Source organism: Nanorana parkeri, unplaced genomic scaffold (genome assembly GCF_000935625.1).
Source record: "Nanorana parkeri isolate BGI_ZX_2015 unplaced genomic scaffold, ASM93562v1 scaffold159, whole genome shotgun sequence".
NCBI lineage: Eukaryota > Metazoa > Chordata > Amphibia > Anura > Dicroglossidae > Nanorana > Nanorana parkeri.
The window spans coordinates 2,210,370-2,224,275 of NW_017306427.1; positions in this window are offsets into that span (position 1 = coordinate 2,210,370).

Genomic DNA, 13,906 nt, shown 5'->3' on the forward strand with positions numbered 1-13,906 from the left:
GCGGCCATTACAATCCACTCTGGTGTGGTCTTTGTTTGTTTCCAATGGATATAAAGTGGTATGCGTGGATATGGCCTAGTGGTAATATTGCCAGGCTCCCTCTGAATTATCCATGTCATGATCTGTATCAAAATCTAAGAGATAAAAAACAACTGATTCGGAAAATCTGCCTCTATATAACAATTTACCCCTCACGCCCCAGGCAGAGCGGAGTGGAATAAGTGGTTTGATTGGACGTGCAGTGGACATCCAGCTGTGTAATGAGTCTCCCACAATCACAGAAGCAGCAGATCTCAATCTTCCAGCTCGCTGGGCATTCTCTCATGTGGAAAGGTCTCTTCTCTCTCTGGGAGATGCAAAACGGCCACAAATGCTGCTCTGATTATAGGACAGAATGTCTACACACATGACAGAAGGTTGGAATAACAGATTGTTGTGTCGTATTAGATAGCGGCAGACGCAGGGAAATGTAAAGTTGTCACAACTTATAGAAGATAACTACAGAGATGCAAACTGTGAGCCATTAAAATCACCTCAGCCGTCTCCTCTGGTTAGCCGGTAAAAGGTTTATAAAGGACATGTCACAAAGCAACCGGTAACCTGTAGAATAGTCAAAAAAGGAGAAGCGGTGCATTTCGTGAACCTCAATATAATGGCAAACATTTAAAATTGTCTTGCGGAGGGAGTTTTAACAAGCAGAATTGTGAATGTGGTTGTAGTGCTATTAATATTACCATTCAATAAATAATGCAAAAAAAATAAAATGAACTCAATATACTGTACATGGTGTGGCAGTGTAACCCAATGCCACGGTGTAGTTTGGCAACTATGGCACCCAGGACTCTAAGTCAGAGAAGCTGAGAGGGTCCAGAGAGTAAACAATTTGATAAGGAAGAACCTGGCCTTTCAGATTTTTCCAGGTTTTCAGAATTGTGGCTGGGATCTGGAGCTCTGGAGATTTCTTCGAGCTCTGGGTGGGAGGAAATCTCCAGTCCTGGGGCCATGTGTTGCCAATGACCAGCCTGGGCTGATCAGGTGGCTGAGAGCAGCCTACTTAGGAGGCCAGCCCAGTGCTCTGTGTTGTAGTGTTGGAGGTGTGTTGGAGTTGTGTGTGTGCAGGAGCCACATGGACACCAGCAGACTTGGGTGCATGCTGGATGCACATGGAACAGCCAGGGGAGGCTGGGAGAGGTGGGGACGGTCGGTGACCCTAGGACCTGTGGGACACATTGCTGAGGGAACAGATTGAGGGCTTACGAGGGGTGAGCAGCGTGAGTTTCTTGGAGCTGTGGAAAGCTACAGAGTGAAGCTAAAAGACTGTCCTTTATGTTGCTGCTAGAAACTGTCTTGTGCAGCAGGGGAGGTCTACCCTGTGGATGGAACGAGATGTTTGGTGTTTGCCCTTAATAAAACTGCATTTTACTTGCACCTCCGGTCTACAGTCGAGTGTCCTTGTTACAATGGGGATAATGATGGGGTGATTTGATAATGACAGGCTTGTAGGGGGGTTACATTATAGTAATATGGTGTAGCAAACAGCGGCAACTTGGCAGCTTGTAGGCAAGCAAATGGCAAATATGAGAATACGTGGGCTAGAAACGACTAATTATATACAATAATCAGGTGACATACAGCCAATTATGACAATGCAAGTGCAACAAATGGGCAACTCTAGTAATACATGGACAACAAATAGAAAACTGTTACTATATACGGGCAGCAAATAATCAATTGTGATATAATGTGAGCAACAAATGGGCAATTGTTACAATGTATTGGCAGCAAATGATCAATTGTAACAGCATGTGGCCAACAAATGGGCAATTGTGGCCATAAATGAGTAGCAAACAATTAACAGTGACAACATGTGGGCAACAAAAGGGCAACTATTAAAATATATAAGCAGCAAATGATCAATTGTTCCAGCATGTGGAAATAAATGTAACTCAATTCGTCTTTATGGTAGACATGTGCGATTCGTTTTGAATCAAAATTCGGATGAATTTTCCTAAATTCGTACATTCTGAAACATCTGAATTTCCGAATCCCAATGCATCTGAATGTGTCTGAATCCGAATTTCAATTTCCAAATTTCGGATCCCGTCCGAATTTCGTTCAAAAACTAAACTGAATCGGACATGTGACTTTTCTGGCCAATCAGATGTGTTTTTAAGTCTAATGCACCCTCAGCTTTAGTAATATATGTATATGGCTCACAGACTCGAATAGCATTCGGGAGCTCCAAAATGCAATTCAGAAATTCGTATCTCGTATGCCATTCAGGTCTGGGAGCCTCAGCTTTAGTAATATATGTATATTGGCTCCCAGACGTGAATGGCATTCCGGATCCGAATTGCATTGGGGAGCTCCTGAATGCCATTCGGGTCTGGGAACCATATACATATATTACTAAAGCTGAGGCTCCCAGACCCAAATGGCATTCGGGATCCGAATTTCCAAATTGCATTGCGGAGCTCCTGAATGTCATTCGGGTCTGGGAACCATATACATATATTACTAAAGCTGAGGCTCCCACACCCGAATGACATTCAGGAGCTCCCCAATGCAATTCGGAAATTCGGATCCTGAATGCCATTTGGGTCTGGGAGCCTCAGCTTTAGTAATATATGTATATGGCTCCCAGACCCGAACGGCATTCAGGAGCTCCCAATTGCAATTCGGAAATTCGGATCCCGAATGCCATTCAGTTCTAGGAGATTCAGCTTTAGTATTAATATCTGTAGATGGTTTTCTGTGGTATTCTCAACGAATATTCGTAAACTCTTCCGAAACTAACGAAAATTCGGATTTTATCCGAATCCAAAACCCGACCCAAATTGAATTTCGGATCCAAATCCCAAATTCCGCAATAACAAAATATCCGAACCAAACCAAATTTTTATGCAGCCTACATGTCTACTTTACATCAACTCATCTCCACCTGAAAGCTATAGGAGCCCTTTGTCAAGATGTTTTACTTTTTTGTTTTTCTAAACAGAACCCAGAACATAACAACCCATTTGTGAAACCCAAACAGTCTGATTTTGAACCGACGTCTTCTCCTTCTACGGCCACGTCGGCTGCAGCGGCTGCTTTGTATTCACGGACTATGGGCGGCTCTGGGACTGATTGACTTCAGACGGTGTGTACGTGTTTCTTCTGTAACTTTCATTACACAGAAGAAAAAAAAGACAACAACTCAACCTGAACTAAAAGTAATTAAAGAACCTGGAGGAATGGAGGAAAAAAATAAATAAAAACAGCTGCATTCCGAGATGTAATATCGAAAAGAAAAAAAACAAACAGAAAAATAGCCTGAAGAGCGAGCAATAGGAATACAAAAGTGCGAGAAATTTCCTTCATCACAGGGATTGTAATAGGCAGAAAGTGCAATGTTAAAGGAGAATTATGAGGCGAGTGATTTTCACTCATAATCTGAGTCGACCTGTGACAATGAAACTGTCACAGGTCGGCTCAGTAGATCGGGAAGTGAGTGAACACATACCGGCGCTCGCTCACTTCTCGATCTATCCGTGCAGAGAGCCGTGACTGTCACTCACGGCTCCCTGCAGCGATTTCCCCCCCTCCCCTGTCCGATCCTCCAGCGCTGACTGGCAGAGTGGACGGGGGAGGGGGCGGGTACAGCTGACTCTGCCTCTAGATAGGCAGAGCCAGCTGTCACTCACGCAGCTGGGTGGATCCGGACAGAATTGTCGGGATACGTCCGGCTGCGGCGTCTCAGTATATAATGAGCTGTAGCCCGCGGTATACTTTGGGTGGCGGGAGTACGCTAGTTTGTGTCCTCCCGTTACCCTTAGGAGAACTATGGGGAAAAGCCTTAACCCCATAGTTCTCCTTTTAAGGTTTGTGTCATGATCTGGATCAGGCTCGGAGTCCTGTCGCTCACATGACTGGCCAATGCATGAAACCTGGATTTGCAGTATTGAGGCACCAATAAGCTCTTCGGTTCGTTCACAAACCTTTTCTTATACCATGCTTGCTATATTTTAAAATAACTTCACATTTAATTTTCGGTAGGTTTCTTTTTAAAAATGTTTTGCTACTAGAAAGTGCTCGCATCTATCTTCAAAGCGCGGCGACCTTTTCCAGTCTTGTGGATGCAAAGCATCGATGCTGTTAAAATCACATACCCTGTTTCCCCCGAAAATAAGACCTAGTACTATTTTTGGGAATTGCTAAAATAAAAGACCTACCCCGAAAATAAGACCTAGTTGTGACCATTCCCAGGGCCAGTGGTGGCATAAGGGGGAGCTTGAAGACCTGCAGGAGAGGCGGGAGGGAATCAGCGGTGCCAACGAAGCCGGCGCTAGAGGTAGCGAGGCGGCAGCGGAGGGAGCAGAGCCGCATAAGCCGATGCCTCCTCTATAGCGCCGACTCCGGTCACAGGCGGAGTGATACCAAATGCTCTCCGCCTGTGAGGAATCTATAGTGAAAGCGCGCTCCACTCATTCTGGCCAGCGATTGGTTACCAAATTGCTCTTGGAAAGGTACGACACCCCTGATTGCCCTGATCACCCTATTCTTAACTTTGCCATTTTGGATTATTTAATTTGCATTCATTTTGAATTGTTGTATATAAAAAAAAAAAAAAATAAGACCTACTCCGAAAATAAGACCTAGTGTGTTTTTTTGAGCCCATAAAAAATATAAGACAGTGTCTTATTTAAGGGGAAACACAGTATCTACCTAAGATCAATGGGACTCTGCCGGGGCACAGGTTCTTGACAACTGATGAAGGAGACTGTTTATACAAAAGTGCGGATTCGGCCTGAATTTTTTTTTTGCTCCACAATATTCTTGTAGTGAACATCTCCTTGATGCTTTGGAGGTGGTCATGTGACCAGCTACAAGAGGAAAGCCAAATTCTCATCAGGTCAGTAACAGGTAATGTTCTGTCAGATCTTTTATAAACATTTTCTTTATGTCGTGCTTGAGTTTCAAAATAGTTATATGAAGGCAGGGGCGTAACTAGAAATCACAGGGCCCCATAGCAAAATTTTGTATGGGGCCCTGTGATCTCTAGTTAGACCCCTTTCAGAGCCAACTTGAGATCCCACACAGCCCACCTGAGGGTGACCCTGCACAGCCCACCATGGTAGGCTCTGCAGGGTCACCCTCAGGTGGGCTGGTCGCACTCCTTACCTGTCCGCCTCCTCTTCCTCCACCGTCGCTGATGGGCCCCGCCTCCTCCTCTGTCACGGGCCCGCCTCCTTCTCCGTCAACGGGCCCCGCCTCCTCCCCTGCTGCCGACCACGGGCCCTGCCTCATCCTCCACCACCGGGTCCAGCCGGCTCCACCGCTGCGCTGCTGGCTCTCATTGACTCTGAGGAGAGGAACGCGCTGCTGCACAGATTACTGTCAGTGATCTGAACAGCAGCGCATTCTTCTTCACAGCCGCCAGTGAAAGCCACCAGCAGAGGATGCCATAGCCACCCAGGCGGCCCGCACGGCATCTGGCCGGGCCCCACTGTGCCCCGGGCCCCATAGCGACCCAGGTGATTGTTACGCCACTGTATGTAGATCTAGGTCCCAGTATACTATCTAGAAATGTCTCATAGCAGAAGACGCGACGGGCAATTTTTGCTGTGAACTAGTTAGTTCCTTGGCTCTGATTTGGAAAGTGACACAGAATCTGTGTTCCTGGGCAGGTTTCCCTTGGCACACGATGCTAACCTGGCATATTTATAGCACAGAGTCTTCAAGATGCAGCTGGCAGCACTTCGAACCTATAGGGGCTCTGAACATTGAAACCATTTCATTATTCCGCGTGATGGGCTGGTGAGTCACCAACGAGCTCTGTCCTCACTGTGTGTAGAGAGACGAATGGCTCCTGGGGCCCCCAGGGCAGTGAGCCTGGTACAGTGCCTGTGTTCTGCTACAATTTACATCAGACCTTGCTTCTTTGTCTGCAAACCGAACTCAAAAAGCAACAAAGACGCAAGCAAACCTCAAAGTCTCATAGACACAGCTGTATGCTCCTCAACTGGTCGGTATTCAGTGCTGGGAGCCGTTGTTTTTAATGCAAAGCACCAAACAAGTACAACTTACAAACATGTATAGAAACTTTATACATGTCAATGAGGTCAGTCACATGTAATACAAATTTTTTAATTTAAAAATTCTTCAATTCTTACAAAAAAGCTTTTATATAAAGAACATTTTAATATTATTAATAAAAACAGATGAAGTCAATCTAAACTCAACCTCTGAAATCTGATTGAAGCTTTAACATGTTAATTTCAAAAGCTGGTTTTAGTCAGCTTAGATCTGAAGATTTCATGGAAAAAATACCTGAAGATCCTGCCATGAAGGTCTTTTTTAAGCACTTCCTGTTATAGGGTGACAACTGTCTCCAGTATGCGCTCTTGCTTCATCATGTGCTCCTCGGTTAGGACTGCAAGTGGCCATGCCAACAAACATTGCACAGACCAGGTCTGCCGTTGCATCTGCAGTTTGCAAAGACTCAGCAGACAGACCACTGCTTCCACTTAGAGAACAAGGGTCCTTCTCTGCAGCATGCTGGCAGGGGACAGACCTTTCTACTGGGTCTGTGACTACTTTGTAATGAAAATGAACTGTAAGGCCTCATTCACACGAGAAACGACAGACACGTACAGCCCCGTGCTGCGTGCACAGCCGTATTGGGCAGCTCCCGGGAAGGACAGGTGCAGCGTGTGATTAGTATGCAGCCCCTGTCCTCTATCACTCGGCTGTAGATCCTCCAATCGTCTCTGAATTGGTGCTGACACTGTCCTTCCTTCTGGAGGGGGGCTACTTTTGTTCCCCATGGTCCCTGTGTGTGTTGTAAAGTAGTCACCACTCCAAGCTCACTCCCGGGATAGACTACAATCTCATGTTTAGTTTACTAATTTGTATTGAGATTGTAGTCCATCCCGGGAGTGAGCTTGCATCGGTGACTACTTTACAGCACACACAGGGACACAGGCACCACTGCATCGGTGCGATCAAAATGCTGCAAGCACTATTTTCATTGCACCGTACCAGACCGCAGGCACAATGTGCCTTGTGATCCCGTGCGGAAAATTGGATTGCGGCCGGAGGGCGTGGCTACGGTGCCATTCACTTCAACGCCCCCTCCTGCCCTGCAAAAAGTGAGCCGGCCGCAATGCGATGCAGTGCGTTCTGGCCAGAATCGGGCCCAGACGCACTGCCTCAAGGTGCTTGAATGCATATTTAAGATTTAACACCTGAGTTTAGTGTCACTTTAACACAAGAAACGTATCTTGACCACACTCAGGTCCTCCCATTGGCTCTTCAGTTCCAAATGACTTTGGCCATCGTTCCGTAAATACTTATGCTGGATTCAAGTTTTGTGTTTTCATTTTTTATTTTTTATAGTGACACAGTCCGCAGCTTTAATTATACAATTTAAAAACAACACTCGCAAAGATAAACCCCCAATCCTCCGCTGAGCAATAACATAAACATCCAGCGGCATGTTGGCATTTCTCTGCCGCTTCTAATGGACTTTTATTTTGTCGCTTAACAAAATGATGAAACGGCAAGGAGTCCGAGGAGGGAAATTTGAGCCAAACAAAAGGAATTGCACCTTTCCTCTTCTCCCACTGCAGCAATTTCATCTGAATAGAGAGACGGAGCAAAAAAAATAAAACTAAAGCCACCGCTGCCTGTAAACATTAAAAAAAAAGGAGGGAGACGAATAGCAGAGGGTGACGGCGCTGCACAGGAATAATGAGAGATGGGAAAGGGCCGCGTTGAACTATAGACTTGCCGGCAGTCTGTCAGCTTTGATAACAATGACGCTCATCAATTTTCTCCAAATGCCAGAACACTGAATTAAAATACTAGGGAGCCCCGTACAGTTGAAATGTTCCCTATTTATTCTTTTCTTTTTCTGTTTTTCTGCTGTTCAGCGGCCGCAATTGCTCTCACCCACCCAACTAATCCGCAATGACATGGAGAAAAAAGATTGACCAGAAGGGCGTGTCACAATGTTACGGGCGTTGTTTACGTCTTTTATATTGGCTGACACAATTGTGTTTTTCCATTTTACAGAATGTTTTCATTTCAAGAGGAAAAAAAAGAAAAAAGAAAAGAAAAAAGCACAAAGAATGTTGAATTTGCTGGATTGATGAAGGCTTTCCCAAGACAAAAGAGTTTTGAAATGTTCTGTTTTATGACTGGCACACCACTCCCTGCCCTAACCTAGAGTGTCGCTAGTCTAAATTTAGAGGGTTATTCACAAAGCTTTACTCCGGCTCGACTGAGCCCAGGGGAAATTCAGAGCTGGCCGAGCGGCCGGCCGACAGCCCGCTTCTGACAGCTGGGCGGAGCCAGCCGTCATCTCACGGCTGGCTTTGGCCACTTGCAGAGAGATCAGCGTACCTGGGTACAAGGTAACCAGGGACGCCGTTCCATCATTACACTGAGAACCCGTCGGAGCCGCTGTAAAATCACAGCGGCTCCGCCGGGTTCTGTGTGTAATGTCAGAAGGCGTCCCTGGTTACCTGGTAACCAGGAACGACTTCTGTCATTACACTGCGGCTCCTCGGTACACTGAGAACCCGGCGGAGCCGCTGTGAAATAACAGCGTCTCCGCCGGGTTCTCAGTGTGTAATGACACATGGGCATCCCTGGTACCAGGTGTGTCATTACACAGCGGGGAGGGCTTGCGAATGATCGCAAGTACTATCTGCCTGTCCAAGATTTTAATTACCTTACAAACATCGCACAACGAAAGTCGTGAGATGGTTGTAAGGTGTATGGGCACCTTAAAAGTGGCCATACACTTTACAACCATCGCAAGACCTTGGTCTTGCGATGGTTGTAAAGTAATTTAAAAAACGTACGATCTGCCCATCTTGGACAGGCAGATCGTACTTGCGATCATCGCAAGGCTTCCGATGACCGCAATGCTGAACGGGCAGCGTGCGCACACCGGCCCGTTCGGCATTTGTCTCCCGAGCATCAATCAAACCAGCCGAAAATCGTACGATTCTCGGCTGGTTTTCTAGCATGCTCCTTAGACAAAAGACGTGCGACCGTACAGTAGAAACAGTCGCACGTCTTCATTCACACTGCACGAGTCTCGTACGATCACGGGATTTCCCGCGGTTCTCGTAAGAGAATCGTGCAGTGTATGGGCACCTTTAGGAGGCTGGGAGATCTTATAGAGGTCCTAACAAGCCAGCTTGCCTCAGCTGGGCTTGTTACCTCCAAGTCTCCAGCATTCTCAACACTTCCCCCTAGAGGACAACCTTCAGTATAACATCTGGATCTATGGCATACAAATCTGCCATGCTGGCTAGACCCAGACATTTTCCTCTGCCTGCTGCCACAATGCCTAAAAGCAATTTTACATTATAGCAGAGGACAACCCCGCTTTTCTTTTTTTCTTTTTTTCAGTATACGTTTTTGCAGAGACGATACATGAAGGAGTAAAAAAATCAAATAAAATAAAATACATTGAAATGATAAAAGTTTAGCTGCATTTTAAAATACAATCACACACACACATACTATAGAATGCGTCTGCGCTTTTTTTTAATATATTATTATTATCCGGAGTGAAGCTTTGTTTCATTATACAATGGGGTCAATTCATATGGCAGTTGAGAATACAAATGTAACAACAAAAGCAATCTGTCAGCGTTCTTATATACCGTATAAGCCGTATTACATAATAACATTTGCGGGCAGATACAATCTTTTCTCCTAGCGAGAGGCTGCACCTTCACAATCTGTAAAAATGAATCAATCAATATGAAGCAGATTCGCGTGTGTGGCAAAGTTACAAATTCTTTCAGGCTGACAAAATATAAAATAATGCTCCTTTGCGCATTATCAAAGCTTCGGTGCGAAGGAGGCGGCAATTCTCCGGGTACAATATCCCAATTCTAGCCTGCAGGTTCAAATATTGTATTCCGTCGTCGCATTAAAAAGTAATTTCTTGTTACAGAATAGTTAGATGATGCTTCTGTCGAGTCTGCGGAAGGAAGGAGGGAAAACTGCGCGGAGAATGTTTCTGAATTCAATTTCTTTCTTTGTGAAATTAAACATTATAAGAAAAAAAACTTGTCATGTGAAAAGGTAATGATAAAATTTGGAAAAATGTCCCAGCACCAGAACCAAGCCTCAGTACGGGGCTTTTGTTGGCTTCATGAGGATTGTGTATTCCCATACAAGTCTATGGGAATGCCAAAGCTGCTTGAAGTAAATCTAAATCAGATCAGAAAGTAGGTCAACTGCAGTTCAAATGCAACTCAGAAGCAAGTCAACTTTAGGTCAGAAGGAAGTCAACTTCAGGTCAGAAGGAAGTCAACTTCAGGTCAGAAGGAGGTCTACTTCAGGTCTAATGCAGGTCAGGAGGAGGTCTACTGTAGGTCAACAGCAAATCAACTTTAGGTCAGAAGGAAGTCAACTTCAGGTCAGAAGGAAGTCAACTGCAGATCAGAAGGAAGTCAACTTCAGGTCTAATGCTGGGCAGAAGGAGGTCTACTGCTGGTCTAATGCATGGCAGAAGGAGGTCAATTGCACATATCAATGAATTCTCATGGAATACAGACGTCTCAAACTATTGTCAAGCCGAAGTGATAGGCACAAGCCCAAAGACCCAGCGATACAGATCCTTAGAAGGACTAGAGGGTACCTTTCAATGTGTGATTTGACAGTACTTCTTAATGTGTATGGGAAGTCAAAAGACTTCTTTTAAGGTTTCAAGAGGCCAATCTTGGCTGCTATAGGTCATAAGCCTCATCCAAGCAGCAGGGCATGAAGAATCTGGTGGGTAACACTGGGTTTGAGAATATACTGCCAGTAGAGTAGAGAGTTGTGCCTCAGTTCTGCAGGAGCAAGGGCTGTCAAGACTGGAGCAACTCCGAGCAGCTTCTCGCTGCTTAAAATGTACATTCCATGAAAATTAAAGGTCTGCTTTACTATGCATAGCCCACAAACACATATAGCCTGTAAAAATAAAGTAAAAAAACTGCCTGGAGTCGCAGGTGACATCACCGTGCCTTACCGCTACCTGTCGGCAAAACTGGGTGGACAAAAACCCCACCAGAATCCACTTCGGCCATAGGCAGGAATGCATTCTCATGGTATCTTAATTAAAATATTGAATACTAGACATGTGCGTTTTGTTCCGAATCAAAATTTGGACTAACTTTCCGACATTCGGACTCATCCAAATTTCCGATTCCCAATGGATCTGAATGTGTCTGAATCCGAATTTCGTTTCAGAAATTTTGGCTCCCATCCGAATTTGTTTAAAAGCGAAACTGAGTTGGACATGTGACTTTTCTGGCCAATCAGATGTGTTTTTCAGTTTAATGCATCCGAATCTGAAAACAAATTTTGGTTATGGCAACATGGGAGCCATCTGATTGGCCAGGAAAGTCACATGCCGTAATGAACATTTGTGTTCAGTATATACATATAATACTAAAGCTGAGGCTCCCAGAGCCGAATTGGCATTTGGGAGCTCCCGAATGCATTTTGGAAAATTCGAATACTGAATGCCATTCAGGTCTGGAAGCCTCAGTTTTAGTAATATATGTATATGGCTCCCAGACCCGAATGGCATTCGATATCCGAATTTCCGAAATGCATTCTGGAGCTCCCAAATGCCATTCGGGTCTGGGAGCCATATACATATATTACTAAAGCTGAGGCTCCCAGACCCGAATGGCATTTGGGAGCTCCACATTTATTTAGGAAATTCGAATGCAGTATGCCAATTGGGTCTAGGAGATTCAGCTTTAGTATTAATATCTGTATATGGTTTTCTGTGGTAGTCATGACGAATATTCGTAAACTCATCCGATACAATTGAAATTTCATCCGAAACCCAAACCGAATTGAATTTCGGATCCGAATTCCAAAATAACAAAATATCCGTTCTTCACAGGTTTGGAACCCGTGGTGTTGGTGACACCCTTCACAGTGGAGCAATCTGTTAAATGGCTGATCCTAATTGCCAGTGAACTGCGATCCATTTCCACAACCAATCTTTCTGTTCCTGATATGAGGACATTAAACTGTATTGACCGTTACTGTCAATTGTCTACGGGTCATTTTATCAACTGGGCAGTTAGCAGGGGGCAAGGGTGAAGTGACCTGTCTGGATGAGAGAACCCAACCATTACATCCGTGTGATTTGTCCGTCCTGACCCTTGTGTGCTATAGAACTGCCTCTGTGTTATTGCCATAGTAATATATGAAATATATACTATTAACAATTCCCAGCAGCAGAGGCCCAATGAGGCGCCTACCTCTGATACTCCTTTATTTTGGCTGAGGGTTAAAACTGAGCTCCCTAGAGATATCAAAGACTGATTATTTAATCCAATTATGAGTTCATTAAAATTGATAAAATTTGGTTCCTGGATTACAACATTAGCTAAACATAACTACTAATCTTTTGCAAAATAGGACAATTCCTATCTATGTAATCCAGCGATGCATTTACCGGTTTGCCTGGAGTTCAGCCTTAGCATTCCGCCCCGCCAGCAACCAGCGTCGAAAATTGTGACTGATTACGTTAAACTCCCTCTTATAATAAAATATTTATAAGAACGAGGCAGCGTGTAATAAAGTGCAACTGTAAAAATGAGGTATATATAAGGAATTGTTTGGCCACTGACAGATGGATGCCGCTTTTATGGGACTCTGTCTCCGGTTTTGCAGCAAAGATTCTATCAGCGGGATATATGGCGACACAATGCAAACACATCAAGACCACCAAAGGTCTGTGCTGTCGCAGTGCCCCCTAGTGGACTGTTACTACATTGCCAGTCCAGCCAGAGAACTAACCAAAGTTGTTTCTTTATATATATATACAGGTATATATATATATATAAATATAATTTTTTGCTCTTTGCATTACACAGCACTTTCCCACAATGTCACACAACTCTGCAAGCCTCCTTTACAGTTATGAATAGAACATATCAATCAAAGATATCCATGGAAGTAATCAATCATAGAGCTCAAACTCCATTAACTCTATTGTATCAATATGAAACATTCATTCATGGAAAGAGATCAGACCTTCCTATTGTAATTTTTAGGCATATTTACATAATACTTCATTGTCATTAGCTCCACATATTCTATATAGGAAGTGAATTGAGCATCAGAAATATTTTTCATATTATGGCCATGCATCCTAATATCGGCAAAGCAAAACTGTTGTTTTCGCTCATCCCTTGTTATCTTTAATATATATACACTGATCAGCCATAACATTATGACCATTTACCTAATATTGAGTAGGTCCCCCTTTTCCTGACCCAACCAGCCTCTAGACCTCTGAAGGTGCGCTGTGGTATCTGGCACCAATCCGTCAGTAGCAGATCCTTTAAGTCCTGTAAGTGGTGAGGTGATCGGCCTCCATGGATCGGACTTGTTTTTCCAGCACATCCCACAGATGATGGATTGGATTGAGATCTGGAGCATTTGAAGGCCAAGTCATCACCTCAAACTAATCATTGTGTTCCTCAAACCATTCTTGAACCATTTTTGCAGTGTGGCAGGGCACATTATCCTGCTGAAGGAGGTCACTGCCATCAGGGAATACTGTTTCCATGAAGGGGTGTTGTTGGTCAGTAACAATGTTTAGGTCGGTGGTACGTGTCAAAGTAACATCCATATGAATGGCATGACCCGAGGTGTCCCAGCAGAACATTGCCCAAAACATCACACTGCCTCCGCCGGCTTGTCTACTCAGTGGTCATAATGTTATGGCTGATCAGTGTATATGATAAAAGGACTATGCTTTGCCTTTGGAAAGGATTTATTTTTCTGATTCTCAATGTATGTACAGGAGATAATGAGCACTCCAATGTACAGAGGTGCCCCCCCCCCCCCCCCCCGTCTTCTCTTTTTTTACAACCTCATATAC